The sequence below is a fragment of the Phyllobates terribilis genome, unplaced genomic scaffold (assembly GCF_046119375.1).
Source record: "Phyllobates terribilis strain yellow unplaced genomic scaffold, ASM4611937v1 Scaffold_5__5_contigs__length_657084704, whole genome shotgun sequence".
Taxonomy (NCBI): Eukaryota; Metazoa; Chordata; class Amphibia; order Anura; family Dendrobatidae; genus Phyllobates; species Phyllobates terribilis.
The window spans coordinates 645,839,035-645,857,615 of NW_027362765.1; positions in this window are offsets into that span (position 1 = coordinate 645,839,035).

Below are 18,581 nucleotides of genomic sequence, written 5' to 3' on the forward strand. Positions count from 1 at the left end.
CTGTGGGATATACATTCTACCCACACACATTTGGAACTCTCCTGGGGTACCCTCACACATATTATTCCCTCATTTAATGTATATTTTCACCAAAAAGTGAAGTTTTCAAAAAGTCAAAATTGGATGAAAACGACTTAATATCAAGGACTCATCGGGCGAATCACTCTGGAACTGAAATCGGAATGCTCACTGACATTTTTCCCTCTCCGAAAGTCTGAAAAATGATGGAAAAATGACTAAGTCCAAAAATTTTTTTTTAAACTTTTTTCAATTTTACCCCCATGGGATATATATTCTACCCACACACATTTGGAACTCTCCTGGGGTACCCTCACACATATTATTCCCTCATTTAATGGATATTTTCACCAAAAAGTGAAGTTTTCAAAAAGTCAGAAAATTGTCTGATAACGACTTAATATCAAGGACTCATCGGGCGAATCGCTCTGGAACTGAAATCGGAATGCTCACTGACATTTTTCCCTCTCCGAAAGTCTTAAAAATGATGGAAAAATGACTAAGTCCAAAAAATTTTTTTTTTAAACTTTTTTCAATTTTACCCCCATGGGATATATATTCTACCCACACACATTTGGAACTCTCCTGGGGTACCCTCACACATATTATTCCCTCATTTAATGGATATTTTCACCAAAAAGTGAAGTTTTCAAAAAGTCAGAAAATTGGATGAAAACGACTTAATATCAAGGACTCATCGGGCGAATCACTCTGGAACTGAAATCGGAATGCTCACTGACATTTTCCCCTCTCCGAAACTCTGAAAAATGATGGAAAAATGACTAAGTCCAAAAAATTTTTTTTTAAACTTTTTTCAATTTTACCCCCATGGGATATATATTCTACCCACACACATTTGGAACTCTCCTGGGGTACCCTCACACATATTATTCCCTCATTTAATGGATATTTTCACCAAAAAGTGAAGTTTTCAAAAAGTCAAAATTGGATGAAAATGACTTCATATCAAGGACTCATCGGGCGAATCGCCCTGGAACTGAAATCGGAATGCTCACTGACATTTTCCCTCCTTCGAAAGTCTGAAAAATGATGGAAAAATGACTAAGTCCAAAAAAAATGTTTTAAAACTTTTTTCAATTTTACCCCCGTGTGATATATATTCTACCCACACACATTTGGAACTCTCCTGGGGTACCCTCACACATATTATTCCCTCATTTAATGGATATTTTCACCAAAAAGTGAAGTTTTCAAAAAGTCAGAAAATTGTCTGATAACGACTTAATATCAAGGACTCATCGGTCGAATCACTCTTTAACTGAAATTGGAATGCTCACTGACATTTTCCCCTCTCCGAAAGTCTGAAAAATGATGGAAAAATGACTAAGTCCAAAAAAATTATTTTTCAACTTTTTTCAATTTTACCCCTGTGGGATATACATTCTACCCACACACATTTGGAACTCTCCTGGGGTACCCTCACACATATTATTCCCTCATTTAATGTATATTTTCACCAAAAAGTGAAGTTTTCAAAAAGTCTGAAAATTGGCTGAAAACGACTTAATATCAAGGACTCATCGGGCGAATCGCTCTGGAACTGAAATCGGAATGCTCAATAACAATTTCCCCTCTCCGAAAGTCTGAAAAATGAAGGAAAAATGACTAAGTGCAAAAAAAAATTTTTTTAACTTTTTTCAATTTTACAGCCATGGGATATATTTTCTATCCACACACATTTGGAACTCTCCTGCGGTACCCTCACACATATTATTCCCTCATTTAATGGATATTTTCACCAAAAAGTGAAGTTTTCAAAAAGTCAGAAAATTGGCTGAAAACGACTTAATATCAAGGACTCATCGGGCGAATCACTCTGGAACTGAAATCGGAATGCTCAATAACAATTTCCCCTCTCCGAAAGTCTGAAAAATGAAGGAAAAATGACTAAGTGCAAAAAAAAATTTTTTTCACTTTTTTCAATTTTACACCCATGGGATATATTTTCTATCCACACACATTTGGAACTCTCCTGCGGTACCCTCACACATATTATTTCCTCATTTAATGGATATTTTCACCAAAAAGTGAAGTTTTCAAAAAGTCAGAAAATTGTCTGATAACGACTTAATATCAAGGACTCATCGGTCGAATCACTCTTTAACTGAAATTGGAATGCTCACTGACATTTTTCCCTCTCCGAAAGTCTGAAAAATGAAGGAAAAATGACTAAGTCCAAAAAAAATTTTCTTTAACTTTTTTCAATTTTACCCCCATGGGATATATTTTCTATCCACACACATTTGGAACTCTCCTGGGGTACCCTCACACATATTATTCCCTCATTTAATGGATATTTTCAAAAAAAAGTGAAGTTTTCAAAAAGTCAGAAAATTGGCTGAAAACGACTTAATATCAAGGACTCATCGGGCGAATCGCTCTGGAACTGAAATCGGAATGCTCACTGACATTTTCCCCTCTCCGAAAGTCTGAAAAATGATGGAGAAATGACAAGGTCTAAAAAAAATTTTTTTCAACTTTTTTCAATTTTACCCCTGTGGGATATACATTCTACCCACACACATTTGGAACTCTCCTGGGGTACCCTCACACATATTATTCCCTCATTTAATGTATATTTTCACCAAAAAGTGAAGTTTTCAAAAAGTCAGAAAATTGGATGAAAACGACTTAATATCAAGGACTCATCGGGCGAATCACTCTGGAACTGAAATCGGAATGCTCACTGACATTTTCCCCTCTCCGAAACTCTGAAAAATGATGGAAAAATGACTAAGTCCGAAAAAATATATTTTTAACTTTTTTCAATTTTACCCCTGTGGGATATACATTCTACCCACACACATTTGGAACTCTCCTGGGGTACCCTCACACATATTATTCCCACATTTAATGTATATTTTCACCAAAAAGTGAAGCTTTCAAAAAGTCCGAAAATTGGCTGAAAACGACTTAATATCAAGGACTCATTGGGCGAATCGCTCTGGAACTGAAATCGGAATTCTCAATAACAATTTCCCTTCTCCGAAAGTCTGAAAAATGAAGGAAAAATGACTAAGTCCGAAAAAATTTTTTTTTTACTTTTTTCAATTTTACCCCCATGGGATATATTTTCTATCCACACACATTTGGAACTCTCCTGGGGTACCCTTTCACATATTATTCCCTCATTTAATGGATATTTTCACCAAAAAGTGAAGTTTTCAAAAGTCAGAAAATTGGCTGAAAACGATTTAATATCAAGGACTCATCGGGCGAATCGCTCTGGAACTGAAATCGGAATGCTCACTGACATTTTCCCCTCTCCGAAAGTCTGAAAAATGATGGAGAAATGACAAGGTCTAAAAAAAATTTTTTTCAACTTTTTTCAATTTTACCCCTGTGGGATATACATTCTACCCACACACATTTGGAACTCTCCTGGGGTACCCTCACACATATTATTCCCTCATTTAATGTATATTTTCACCAAAAAGTGAAGTTTTCAAAAAGTCAAAATTGGATGAAAACGACTTAATATCAAGGACTCATCAGGCGAATCACTCTGGAACTGAAATCGGAATGCTCACTGACATTTTTCCCTCTCCGAAAGTCTGAAAAATGATGGAAAAATGACTAAGTCCGAAAAAATATATTTTTAACTTTTTTCAATTTTACCCCTGTGGGATATACATTCTACCCACACACATTTGGAACTCTCCTGGGGTACCCTCACACATATTATTCCCACATTTAATGTATATTTTCACCAAAAAGTGAAGCTTTCAAAAAGTCCGAAAATTGGCTGAAAACGACTTAATATCAAGGACTCATTGGGCGAATCGCTCTGGAACTGAAATCGGAATGCTCACTGACATTTTCCCCTCTCCGAAACTCTGAAAAATGATGGAAAAATGACTAAGTCCAAAAAATTTTTTTTTAAACTTTTTTCAATTTTACCCCCATGGGATATATATTCTACCCACACACATTTGGAACTCTCCTGGGGTACCCTCACACATATTATTCCCTCATTTAATGGATATTTTCACCAAAAAGTGAAGTTTTCAAAAAGTCAGAAAATTGGCTGAAAACGACTTAATATCAAGGACTCATCAGGCGAATCACTCTTGAACTATAATCGGAATGCTCACTGACATTTTCCCCTCTCCGAAACTCTGAAAAATGATGGAAAAATGACTAAGTCCAAAAAAAAGTTTTTTAAACTTTTTTCAATTTTACCCCCATGGGATATATATACTACCCACACACATTTGGAACTCTCCTGGGGTACCCTCACACATATTATTCCCTCATTTAATGGATATTTTCACCAAAAAGTGAAGTTTTCAAAAAGTCAGAAAATTGGCTGAAAACGACTTAATATCAAGGACTCATCGGGGGAATCGCTCTGGAACTGAAATCGGAATGCTCACTGACATTTTTACCTCTCCGAAAGTCTGAAAAATGATGGAAAAATGACTAAGTCCAAAAAATTTTTTTTTAAACTTTTTTCAATTTTACCCCCATGGGATATATATTCTACCCACACACATTTGGAACTCTCCTGGGGTACCCTCACACATATTATTCCCTCATTTAATGGATATTTTCACCAAAAAGTGAAGTTTTCAAAAGTCAGAAAGTTGGCTGAAAACGACTTAATATCAAGGACTCATCGGGCGAATCACTCTGGAACTGAAATCGGAATGCTCACTGACATTTTCCCCTCTCCGAAAGTCTGAAAAATGATGGAGAAATGACAAGGTCTAAAAAAAATTTTTTTCAACTTTTTTCAATTTTACCCCTGTGGGATATACATTCTACCCACACACATTTGGAACTCTCCTGGGGTACCCTCACACATATTATTCCCTCATTTAATGTATATTTTCACCAAAAAGTGAAGTTTTCAAAAAGTCAAAATTGGATGAAAATGACTTCATATCAAGGACTCATCGGGCGAATCGCTCTGGAACTGAAATCGGAATGCTCACTGACATTTTCCCTCCTTCGAAAGTCTGAAAAATGATGGAAAAATGACTAAGTCCAAAAAAAATTTTTTAAAACTTTTTTCAATTTTACCCCCGTGTGATATATATTCTACCCACACACATTTGGAACTCTCCTGGGGTACCCTCACACATATTATTCCCTCATTTAATGGATATTTTCACCAAAAAGTGAAGTTTTCAAAAAGTCAGAAAATTGGCTAAAAACGACTTAATATCAAGGACTCATCGGGCGAATCACTCTGGAACTGAAATCGGAATACTCACTGACATTTTCCCCTCTCCGAAAGTCTGAAAAATGATGGAAAAATGACAAGGTCCAAAAAAAATTTTTTTCAACTTTTTTCAATTTTACCCCTGTGGGATATACATTCTACCCACACACATTTGGAACTCTCCTGGGGTACCCTCACACATATTATTCCCTCATTTAATGTATATTTTCACCAAAAAGTGAAGTTTTCAAAAAGTCAAAATTGGATGAAAACGACTTAATATCAAGGACTCATCGGGCGAATCACTCTGGAACTGAAATCGGAATGCTCACTGACATTTTTCCCTCTCCGAAAGTCTGAAAAATGATGGAAAAATGACTAAGTCCGAAAAAATATATTTTTAACTTTTTTCAATTTTACCCCTGTGGGATATACATTCTACCCACACACATTTGGAACTCTCCTGGGGTACCCTCACACATATTATTCCCACATTTAATGTATATTTTCACCAAAAAGTGAAGCTTTGAAAAAGTCCGAAAATTGGCTGAAAACGACTTAATATCAAGGACTCATTGGGCGAATCGCTCTGGAACTGAAATCGGAATTCTCAATAACAATTTCCCTTCTCCGAAAGTCTGAAAAATGAAGGAAAAATGACTAAGTCCGAAAAAATTTTTTTTTTACTTTTTTCAATTTTACCCCCATGGGATATATTTTCTATCCACACACATTTGAAACTCTCCTGGGGTACCCTTTCACATATTATTCCCTCATTTAATGGATATTTTCACCAAAAAGTGAAGTTTTCAAAAGTCAGAAAATTGGCTGAAAACGATTTAATATCAAGGACTCATCGGGCGAATCGCTCTGGAACTGAAATCGGAATGCTCACTGACATTTTCCCCTCTCCGAAAGTCTGAAAAATGATGGAGAAATGACAAGGTCTAAAAAAAATTTTTTTCAACTTTTTTCAATTTTACCCCTGTGGGATATACATTCTACCCACACACATTTGGAACTCTCCTGGGGTACCCTCACACATATTATTCCCTCATTTAATGTATATTTTCACCAAAAAGTGAAGTTTTCAAAAAGTCAAAATTGGATGAAAACGACTTAATATCAAGGACTCATCGGGCGAATCACTCTGGAACTGAAATCGGAATGCTCACTGACATTTTTCCCTCTCCGAAAGTCTGAAAAATGATGGAAAAATGACTAAGTCCGAAAAAATATATTTTTAACTTTTTTCAATTTTACCCCTGTGGGATATACATTCTACCCACACACATTTGGAACTCTCCTGGGGTACCCTCACACATATTATTCCCACATTTAATGTATATTTTCACCAAAAAGTGAAGCTTTCAAAAAGTCCGAAAATTGGCTGAAAACGACTTAATATCAAGGACTCATTGGGCGAATCGCTCTGGAACTGAAATCGGAATTCTCAATAACAATTTCCCTTCTCCGAAAGTCTGAAAAATGAAGGAAAAATGACTAAGTCCGAAAAAATTTTTTTTTTACTTTTTTCAATTTTACCCCCATGGGATATATTTTCTATCCACACACATTTGGAACTCTCCTGGGGTACCCTCTCACATATTATTCCCTCATTTAATGGATATTTTCACCAAAAAGTGAAGTTTTCAAAAGTCAGAAAATTGGCTGAAAACGATTTAATATCAAGGACTCATCGGGCGAATCGCTCTGGAACTGAAATCGGAATGCTCACTGACATTTTCCCCTCTCCGAAAGTCTGAAAAATGATGGAGAAATGACAAGGTCTAAAAAAAATTTTTTTCAACTTTTTTCAATTTTACCCCTGTGGGATATACATTCTACCCACACACATTTGGAACTCTCCTGGGGTACCCTCACACATATTATTCCCTCATTTAATGTATATTTTCACCAAAAAGTGAAGTTTTCAAAAAGTCAAAATTGGATGAAAATGACTTCATATCAAAGACTCATCGGGCGAATCGCTCTGGAAATGAAATCGGAATGCTCACTGACATTTTCCCTCCTTCGAAAGTCTGAAAAATGATGGAAAAATGACTAAGTCCAAAAAAATTTTTTTAAAACGTTTTTCAATTTTACCCCCGTGTGATATATATTCTACCCACACACATTTGGAACTCTCCTGGGGTACCCTCACACATATTATTCCCTCATTTAATGGATATTTTCACCAAAAAGTGAAGTTTTCAAAAAGTCAGAAAATTGTCTGAAAACGACTTAATATCAAGGACTCATCGGTCGAATCACTCTTTAACTGAAATTGGAATGCTCACTGACATTTTCCCCTCTCCGAAAGTCTGAAAAATGATGGAGAAATGACAAGGTCTAAAAAAAATTTTTTTCAACTTTTTTCAATTTTACCCCTGTGGGATATACATTCTACCCACACACATTTGGAACTCTCCTGGGGTACCCTCACACATATTATTCCCTCATTTAATGTATATTTTCACCAAAAAGTGAAGTTTTCAAAAAGTCAAAATTGGATGAAAATGACTTCATATCAAGGACTCATCGGGCGAATCGCTCTGGAACTGAAATCGGAATGCTCACTGACATTTTCCCTCCTTCGAAAGTCTGAAAAATGATGGAAAAATGACTAAGTCCAAAAAAAATTTTTTAAAACTTTTTTCAATTTTACCCCCGTGTGATATATATTCTACCCACACACATTTGGAACTCTCCTGGGGTACCCTCACACATATTATTCCCTCATTTAATGGATATTTTCACCAAAAAGTGAAGTTTTCAAAAAGTCAGAAAATTGGCTGAAAATGACTTAATATCAAGGACTCATCGGGCGAATCGCTCTGGAACTGAAATCGGAATGCTCACTGACATTTTCCCCTCTCCGAAACTCTGAAAAATGATGGAAAAATGACTAAGTCCAAAAAAATTTTTTTTAAACTATTTTCAATTTTACCCCCATGGGATATATATTCTACCCACACACATTTGGAACTCTCCTGGGGTACCCTCACACATATTATTCCCTCATTTAATGGATATTTTCACCAAAAAATGAAGTTTTCAAAAAGTCAGAAAATTGGCTAAAAACGACTTAATATCAAGGACTCATCGGGCGAATCACTCTGGAACTGAAATCGGAATACTCACTGACATTTTCCCCTCTCCGAAAGTCTGAAAAATGATGGAAAAAAGACAAGGTCCAAAAAAAATTTTTTTCAACTTTTTTCAATTTTACCCCTGTGGGATATACATTCTACCCACACACATTTGGAACTCTCCTGGGGTACCCTCACACATATTATTCCCTCATTTAATGTATATTTTCACCAAAAAGTGAAGTTTTCAAAAAGTCAAAATTGGATGAAAACGACTTAATATCAAGGACTCATCGGGCGAATCACTCTGGAACTGAAATCGGAATGCTCACTGACATTTTTCCCTCTCCGAAAGTCTGAAAAATGATGGAAAAATGACTAAGTCCGAAAAAATATATTTTTAACTTTTTTCAATTTTACCCCTGTGGGATATATTTTCTATCCACACACATTTGGAACTCTCCTGGGGTACCCTCTCACATATTATTCCCTCATTTAATGGATATTTTCACCAAAAAGTGAAGTTTTCAAAAGTCAGAAAATTGGCTGAAAACGATTTAATATCAAGGACTCATCGGGCGAATCGCTCTGGAACTGAAATCGGAATGCTCACTGACATTTTCCCCTCTCCGAAAGTCTGAAAAATGATGGAGAAATGACAAGGTCTAAAAAAAATTTTTTTCAACTTTTTTCAATTTTACCCCTGTGGGATATACATTCTACCCACACACATTTGGAACTCTCCTGGGGTACCCTCACACATATTATTCCCTCATTTAATGTATATTTTCACCAAAAAGTGAAGTTTTCAAAAAGTCAAAATTGGATGAAAATGACTTCATATCAAAGACTCATCGGGCGAATCGCTCTGGAAATGAAATCGGAATGCTCACTGACATTTTCCCTCCTTCGAAAGTCTGAAAAATGATGGAAAAATGACTAAGTCCAAAAAAATTTTTTTAAAACGTTTTTCAATTTTACCCCCGTGTGATATATATTCTACCCACACACATTTGGAACTCTCCTGGGGTACCCTCACACATATTATTCCCTCATTTAATGGATATTTTCACCAAAAAGTGAAGTTTTCAAAAAGTCAGAAAATTGTCTGATAACGACTTAATATCAAGGACTCATCGGTCGAATCACTCTTTAACTGAAATTGGAATGCTCACTGACATTTTTCCCTCTCCGAAAGTCTGAAAAATGATGGAAAAATGACTAAGTCCGAAAAAAAATTTTTTTAAACTTTTTTCAATTTTACCCCCGTGGGATATATGTTCTACACATACACATTTGGAACTCTCCTGTGGTACCCACACACATATTATTCCCTCATTTAATGGATGTTTTCACCAAAAAGTGAAGTTTTAAAAAAGTCAGAAAATTGGCTGAAAACGACTTAATATCAAGGACTCATCGGGCGAATCACTCTGGAACTGAAATCGGAATGCTCACTGACATTTTTCCCTCTCCGAAAGTCTGAAAAATGATGGAAAAATGACTAAGTCCAAAAAATTTTTTTTTTAACTTTTTTCAATTTTACCCCCATGGGATATATATTCTAACCACACACATTTGGAACTCTCCTGGGGTACCCTCACACATATTATTCCCTCATTTAATGGATATTTTCACCAAAAAGTGAAGTTTTCAAAAAGTCAGAAAATTGGCTGAAAATGACTTAATATCAAGGACTCATCGGGCGAATCGCTCTGGAACTGAAATCGGAATGCTCACTGACATTTTCCCCTCTCCGAAACTCTGAAAAATGATGGAAAAATGACTAAGTCCAAAAAAATTTTTTTTAAACTTTTTTCAATTTTACCCCCATGGGATATATATTCTACCCACACACATTTGGAACTCTCCTGGGGTACCCTCATACATATTATTGGGCGAATCGCTCTGGAACTGAAATCGAAATGCTCAGTAACAATTTCCCCTCTCCGAAAGTCTGAAAAATGAAGGAAAAATGACTAAGTCCGAAAAAAAATTTTTTTAAACTTTTTTCAATTTTACCCCCATGGGATATATTTTCTATCCACACACATTTGGAACTCTCCTGGGGTACCCTCACACATATTATTCCCTCATTTAATGGATATTTTCACCAAAAAGTGAAGTTTTCAAAAGTCAGAAAATTGGCTGAAAACGATTTAATATCAAGGACTCATCGGGCGAATCGCTCTGGAACTGAAATCGGAATGCTCACTGACATTTTCCCCTCTCCGAAAGTCTGAAAAATGATGGAGAAATGACAAGGTCTAAAAAAAATTTTTTTCAACTTTTTTCAATTTTACCCCTGTGGGATATACATTCTACCCACACACATTTGGAACTCTCCTGGGGTACCCTCACACATATTATTCTCTCATTTAATGTATATTTTCACCAAAAAGTGAAGTTTTCAAAAAGTCAAAATTGGATGAAAATGACTTCATATCAAGGACTCATCGGGCGAATCACTCTGGAACTGAAATCGGAATGCTCACTGACATTTTCCCTCCTTCGAAAGTCTGAAAAATGATGGAAAAATGACTAAGTCCAAAAAATTTTTTTTTTAACTTTTTTCAATTTTACCCCCATGGGATATATATTCTAACCACACACATTTGGAACTCTCCTGGGGTACCCTCACACATATTATTCCCTCATTTAATGGATATTTTCACCAAAAAGTGAAGTTTTCAAAAAGTCAGAAAATTGGCTGAAAATGACTTAATATCAAGGACTCATCGGGCGAATCACTCTGGAACTGAAATCGGAATGCTCACTGACATTTTCCCCTCTCCGAAACTCTGAAAAATGATGGAAAAATGACTAAGTCCAAAAAAATTTTTTTTAAACTATTTTCAATTTTACCCCCATGGGATATATATTCTACCCACACACATTTGGAACTCTCCTGGGGTACCCTCACACATATTATTCCCTCATTTAATGGATATTTTCACCAAAAAATGAAGTTTTCAAAAAGTCAGAAAATTGGCTAAAAACGACTTAATATCAAGGACTCATCGGGCGAATCACTCTGGAACTGAAATCGGAATACTCACTGACATTTTCCCCTCTCCGAAAGTCTGAAAAATGATGGAAAAATGACAAGGTCCAAAAAAAATTTTTTTCAACTTTTTTCAATTTTACCCCCGTGGGATATACATTCTACCCACACACATTTGGAACTCTCCTGGGGTACCCTCACACATATTATTCCCTCATTTAATGTATATTTTCACCAAAAAGTGAAGTTTTCAAAAAGTCAAAATTGGATGAAAACGACTTAATATCAAGGACTCATCGGGCGAATCACTCTGGAACTGAAATCGGAATGCTCACTGACATTTTTCCCTCTCCGAAAGTCTGAAAAATGATGGAAAAATGACTAAGTCCAAAAATTTTTTTTTAAACTTTTTTCAATTTTACCCCCATGGGATATATATTCTACCCACACACATTTGGAACTCTCCTGGGGTACCCTCACACATATTATTCCCTCATTTAATGGATATTTTCACCAAAAAGTGAAGTTTTCAAGAAGTCAGAAAATTGTCTGATAACGACTTAATATCAAGGACTCATCGGTCGAATCACTTTTTAACTGAAATTGGAATGCTCACTGACATTTTTCCCTCTCCGAAAGTCTGAAAAATGATGGAAAAATGACTAAGTCCGAAAAAATATATTTTTAACTTTTTTCAATTTTACCCCTGTGGGATATACATTCTACCCACACACATTTGGAACTCTCCTGGGGTACCCTCACACATATTATTCCCACATTTAATGTATATTTTCACCAAAAAGTGAAGCTTTCAAAAAGTCCGAAAATTGGCTGAAAACGACTTAATATCAAGGACTCATTGGGCGAATCGCTCTGGAACTGAAATCGGAATTCTCAATAACAATTTCCCTTCTCCGAAAGTTTGAAAAATGAAGGAAAAATGACTAAGTCCGAAAAATTTTTTTTTTTACTTTTTTCAATTTTACCCCCATGGGATATATTTTCTATCCACACACATTTGGAACTCTCCTGGGGTACCCTCTCACATATTATTCCCTCATTTAATGGATATTTTCACCAAAAAGTGAAGTTTTCAAAAAGTCAGAAAATTGGCTGAAAACGATTTAATATCAAGGACTCATCGGGCGAATCGCTCTGGAACTGAAATCGGAATGCTCACTGACATTTTCCCCTCTCCGAAAGTCTGAAAAATGATGGAGAAATGACAAGGTCTAAAAAAAATTTTTTTCAACTTTTTTCAATTTTACCCCTGTGGGATATACATTCTACCCACACACATTTGGAACTCTCCTGGGGTACCCTCACACATATTATTCCCTCATTTAATGTATATTTTCACCAAAAAGTGAAGTTTTCAAAAAGTCAAAATTGGATGAAAATGACTTCATATCAAGGACTCATCGGGCGAATCGCTCTGGAAATGAAATCGGAATGCTCACTGACATTTTCCCTCCTTCGAAAGTCTGAAAAATGATGGAAAAATGACTAAGTCCAAAAAAATTTTTTAAAACTTTTTTCAATTTTACCCCCGTGTGATATATATTCTACCCACACACATTTGGAACTCTCCTGGGGTACCCTCACACATATTATTCCCTCATTTAATGGATATTTTCACCAAAAAGTGAAGTTTTCAAAAAGTCAGAAAATTGGCTGAAAATGATTTAATATCAAGGACTCATCGGGCGAATCACTCTGGAACTGAAATCGGAATGCTCACTGACATTTTTCCCTCTCCGAAAGTCTGAAAAATGATGGAAAAATGACTAAGTCCGAAAAAATATATTTTTAACTTTTTTCAATTTTACCCCTGTGGGATATACATTCTACCCACACACATTTGGAACTCTCCTGGGGTACCCTCACACATATTATTCCCACATTTAATGTATATTTTCACCAAAAAGTGAAGCTTTCAAAAAGTCCGAAAATTGGCTGAAAACGACTTAATATCAAGGACTCATTGGGCGAATCGCTCTGGAACTGAAATCGGAATTCTCAATAACAATTTCCCTTCTCCGAAAGTCTGAAAAATGAAGGAAAAATGACTAAGTCCGAAAAATTTTTTTTTTTACTTTTTTCAATTTTACCCCCATGGGATATATTTTCTATCCACACACATTTGGAACTCTCCTGGGGTACCCTCTCACATATTATTCCCTCATTTAATGGATATTTTCACCAAAAAGTGAAGTTTTCAAAAAGTCAGAAAATTGGCTGAAAACGATTTAATATCAAGGACTCATCGGGCGAATCGCTCTGGAACTGAAATCGGAATGCTCACTGACATTTTCCCCTCTCCGAAAGTCTGAAAAATGATGGAGAAATGACAAGGTCTAAAAAAAATTTTTTTCAACTTTTTTCAATTTTACCCCTGTGGGATATACATTCTACCCACACACATTTGGAACTCTCCTGGGGTACCCTCACACATATTATTCCCTCATTTAATGTATATTTTCACCAAAAAGTGAAGTTTTCAAAAAGTCAAAATTGGATGAAAATGACTTCATATCAAGGACTCATCGGGCGAATCGCTCTGGAAATGAAATCGGAATGCTCACTGACATTTTCCCTCCTTCGAAAGTCTGAAAAATGATGGAAAAATGACTAAGTCCAAAAAAATTTTTTAAAACTTTTTTCAATTTTACCCCCGTGTGATATATATTCTACCCACACACATTTGGAACTCTCCTGGGGTACCCTCACACATATTATTCCCTCATTTAATGGATATTTTCACCAAAAAGTGAAGTTTTCAAAAAGTCAGAAAATTGGCTGAAAATGATTTAATATCAAGGACTCATCGGGCGAATCACTCTGGAACTGAAATCGGAATGCTCACTGACATTTTTCCCTCTCCGAAAGTCTGAAAAATGATGGAAAAATGACTAAGTCCGAAAAAATATATTTTTAACTTTTTTCAATTTTACCCCTGTGGGATATACATTCTACCCACACACATTTGGAACTCTCCTGGGGTACCCTCACACATATTATTCCCACATTTAATGTATATTTTCACCAAAAAGTGAAGCTTTCAAAAAGTCCGAAAATTGGCTGAAAACGACTTAATATCAAGGACTCATTGGGCGAATCGCTCTGGAACTGAAATCGGAATTCTCAATAACAATTTCCCTTCTCCGAAAGTCTGAAAAATGAAGGAAAAATGACTAAGTCCGAAAAAATTTTTTTTTTACTTTTTTCAATTTTACCCCCATGGGATATATTTTCTATCCACACACATTTGGAACTCTCCTGGGGTACCCTCTCACATATTATTCCCTCATTTAATGGATATTTTCACCAAAAAGTGAAGTTTTCAAAAAGTCAGAAAATTGGCTGAAAACGATTTAATATCAAGGACTCATCGGGCGAATCGCTCTGGAACTGAAATCGGAATGCTCACTGACATTTTCCCCTCTCCGAAAGTCTGAAAAATGATGGAGAAATGACAAGGTCTAAAAAAAATTTTTTTCAACTTTTTTCAATTTTACCCCTGTGGGATATACATTCTATCCACACACATTTGGAACTCTCCTGGGGTACCCTCACACATATTATTCCCTCATTTAATGTATATTTTCACCAAAAAGTGAAGTTTTCAAAAAGTCAAAATTGGATGAAAATGACTTCATATCACGGACTCATCGGGCGAATCGCTCTGGAAATGAAATCGGAATGCTCACTGACATTTTCCCTCCTTCGAAAGTCTGAAAAATGATGGAAAAATGACTAAGTCCAAAAAAATTTTTTAAAACTTTTTTCAATTTTACCCCCGTGTGATATATATTCTACCCACACACATTTGGAACTCTCCTGGGGTACCCTCACACATATTTTTCCCTCATTTAATGGATATTTTCACCAAAAAGTGAAGTTTTCAAAAAGTCAGAAAATTGGCTGAAAATGATTTAATATCAAGGACTCATCGGGCGAATCACTCTGGAACTGAAATCGGAATGCTCACTGACATTTTTCCCTCTCCGAAAGTCTGAAAAATGATGGAAAAATGACTAAGTCCAAAAAATTTTTTTTTTAACTTTTTTCAATTTTACCCCCATGGGATATATATTCTAACCACACACATTTGGAACTCTCCTGGGGTACCCTCACACATATTATTCCCTCATTTAATGGATATTTTCACCAAAAAGTGAAGTTTTCAAAAAGTCAGAAAATTGGCTGAAAATGACTTAATATCAAGGACTCATCGGGCGAATCGCTCTGGAACTGAAATCGGAATGCTCACTGACATTTTCCCCTCTCCGAAACTCTGAAAAATGATGGAAAAATGACTAAGTCCAAAAAAATTTTTTTTAAACTATTTTCAATTTTACCCCCATGGGATATATATTCTACCCACACACATTTGGAACTCTCCTGGGGTACCCTCACACATATTATTCCCTCATTTAATGGATATTTTCACCAAAAAATGAAGTTTTCAAAAAGTCAGAAAATTGGCTAAAAACGACTTAATATCAAGGACTCATCGGGCGAATCACTCTGGAACTGAAATCGGAATGCTCACTGACATTTTTCCCTCTCCGAAAGTCTGAAAAATGATGGAAAAATGACTAAGTCCGAAAAAATATATTTTTAACTTTTTTCAATTTTACCCCTGTGGGATATACATTCTACCCACACACATTTGGAACTCTCCTGGGGTACCCTCACACATATTATTCCCACATTTAATGTATATTTTCACCAAAAAGTGAAGCTTTCAAAAAGTCCGAAAATTGGCTGAAAACGACTTAATATCAAGGACTCATTGGGCGAATCGCTCTGGAACTGAAATCGGAATTCTCAATAACAATTTCCCTTCTCCGAAAGTCTGAAAAATGAAGGAAAAATGACTAAGTCCGAAAAAATTTTTTTTTTACTTTTTTCAATTTTACCCCCATGGGATATATTTTCTATCCACACACATTTGGAACTCTCCTGGGGTACCCTCTCACATATTATTCCCTCATTTAATGGATATTTTCACCAAAAAGTGAAGTTTTCAAAAGTCAGAAAATTGGCTGAAAACGATTTAATATCAAGGACTCATCGGGCGAATCGCTCTGGAACTGAAATCGGAATGCTCACTGACATTTTCCCCTCTCCGAAAGTCTGAAAAATGATGGAGAAATGACAAGGTCTAAAAAAAATTTTTTTCAACTTTTTTCAATTTTACCCCTGTGGAATATACATTCTACCCACACACATTTGGAACTCTCCTGGGGTACCCTCACACATATTATTCCCTCATTTAATGTATATTTTCACCAAAAAGTGAAGTTTTCAAAAAGTCAAAATTGGATGAAAATGACTTCATATCAAAGACTCATCGGGCGAATCGCTCTGGAAATGAAATCGGAATGCTCACTGACATTTTCCCTCCTTCGAAAGTCTGAAAAATGATGGAAAAATGATTTAGTCCAAAAAAATTTTTTTAAAACGTTTTTCAATTTTACCCCCGTGTGATATATATTCTACCCACACACATTTGGAACTCTCCTGGGGTACCCTCACACATATTATTCCCTCATTTAATGGATATTTTCACCAAAAAGTGAAGTTTTCAAAAAGTCAGAAAATTGTCTGATAACGACTTAATATCAAGGACTCATCGGTCGAATCACTCTTTAACTGAAATTGGAATGCTCACTGACATTTTTCCCTCTCCGAAAGTCTGAAAAATGATGGAAAAATGACTAAGTCCGAAAAAAAATTTTTTTAAACTTTTTTCAATTTTACCCCCGTGGGATATATGTTCTACACATACACATTTGGAACTCTCCTGTGGTACCCACACACATATTATTCCCTCATTTAATGGATGTTTTCACCAAAAAGTGAAGTTTTAAAAAAGTCAGAAAATTGGCTGAAAACGACTTAATATCAAGGACTCATCGGGCGAATCACTCTGGAACTGAAATCGGAATGCTCACTGACATTTTTCCCTCTCCGAAAGTCTGAAAAATGATGGAAAAATGACTAAGTCCAAAAAATTTTTTTTTTAACTTTTTTCAATTTTACCCCCATGGGATATATATTCTAACCACACACATTTGGAACTCTCCTGGGGTACCCTCACACATATTATTCCCTCATTTAATGGATATTTTCACCAAAAAGTGAAGTTTTCAAAAAGTCAGAAAATTGGCTGAAAATGACTTAATATCAAGGACTCATCGGGCGAATCGCTCTGGAACTGAAATTGGAATGCTCACTGACATTTTCCCCTCTCCGAAACTCTGAAAAATGATGGAAAAATGACTAAGTCCAAAAAAATTTTTTTTAAACTATTTTCAATTTTACCCCCATGGGATATATATTCTACCCACACACATTTGGAACTCTCCTGGGGTACCCTCACACATATTATTCCCTCATTTAATGGATATTTTCACCAAAAAATGAAGTTTTCAAAAAGTCAGAAAATTGGCTAAAAACGACTTAATATCAAGGACTCATCGGGCGAATCACTCTGGAACTGAAATCGGAATACTCACTGACATTTTCCCCTCTCCGAAAGTCTGAAAAATGATGGAAAAATGACAAGGTCCAAAAAAAATTTTTTTCAACTTTTTTCAATTTTACCCCTGTGGGATATACATTCTACCCACACACATTTGGAACTCTCCTGGGGTACCCTCACACATATTATTCCCTCATTTAATGTATATTTTCACCAAAAAGTGAAGTTTTCAAAAAGTCAAAATTGGATGAAAACGACTTAATATCAAGGACTCATCGGGCGAATCACTCTGGAACTGAAATCGGAATGCTCACTGACATTTTTCCCTCTCCGAAAGTCTGAAAAATGATGGAAAAATGACTAAGTCCGAAAAAATATATTTTTAACTTTTTTCAATTTTACCCCTGTGGGATATACATTCTACCCACACACATTTGGAACTCTCCTGGGGTACCCTCACACATATTATTCCCACATTTAATGTATATTTTCACCAAAAAGTGAAGCTTTCAAAAAGTCCGAAAATTGGCTGAAAACGACTTAATATCAAGGACTCATTGGGCGAATCGCTCTGGAACTGAAATCGGAATTCTCAATAACAATTTCCCTTCTCCGAAAGTCTGAAAAATGAAGGAAAAATGACTATGTCCGAAAAAATTTTTTTTTTACTTTTTTCAATTTTACCCCCATGGGATATATTTTCTATCCACACACATTTGGAACTCTCCTGGGGTACCCTCTCACATATTATTCCCTCATTTAATGGATATTTTCACCAAAAAGTGA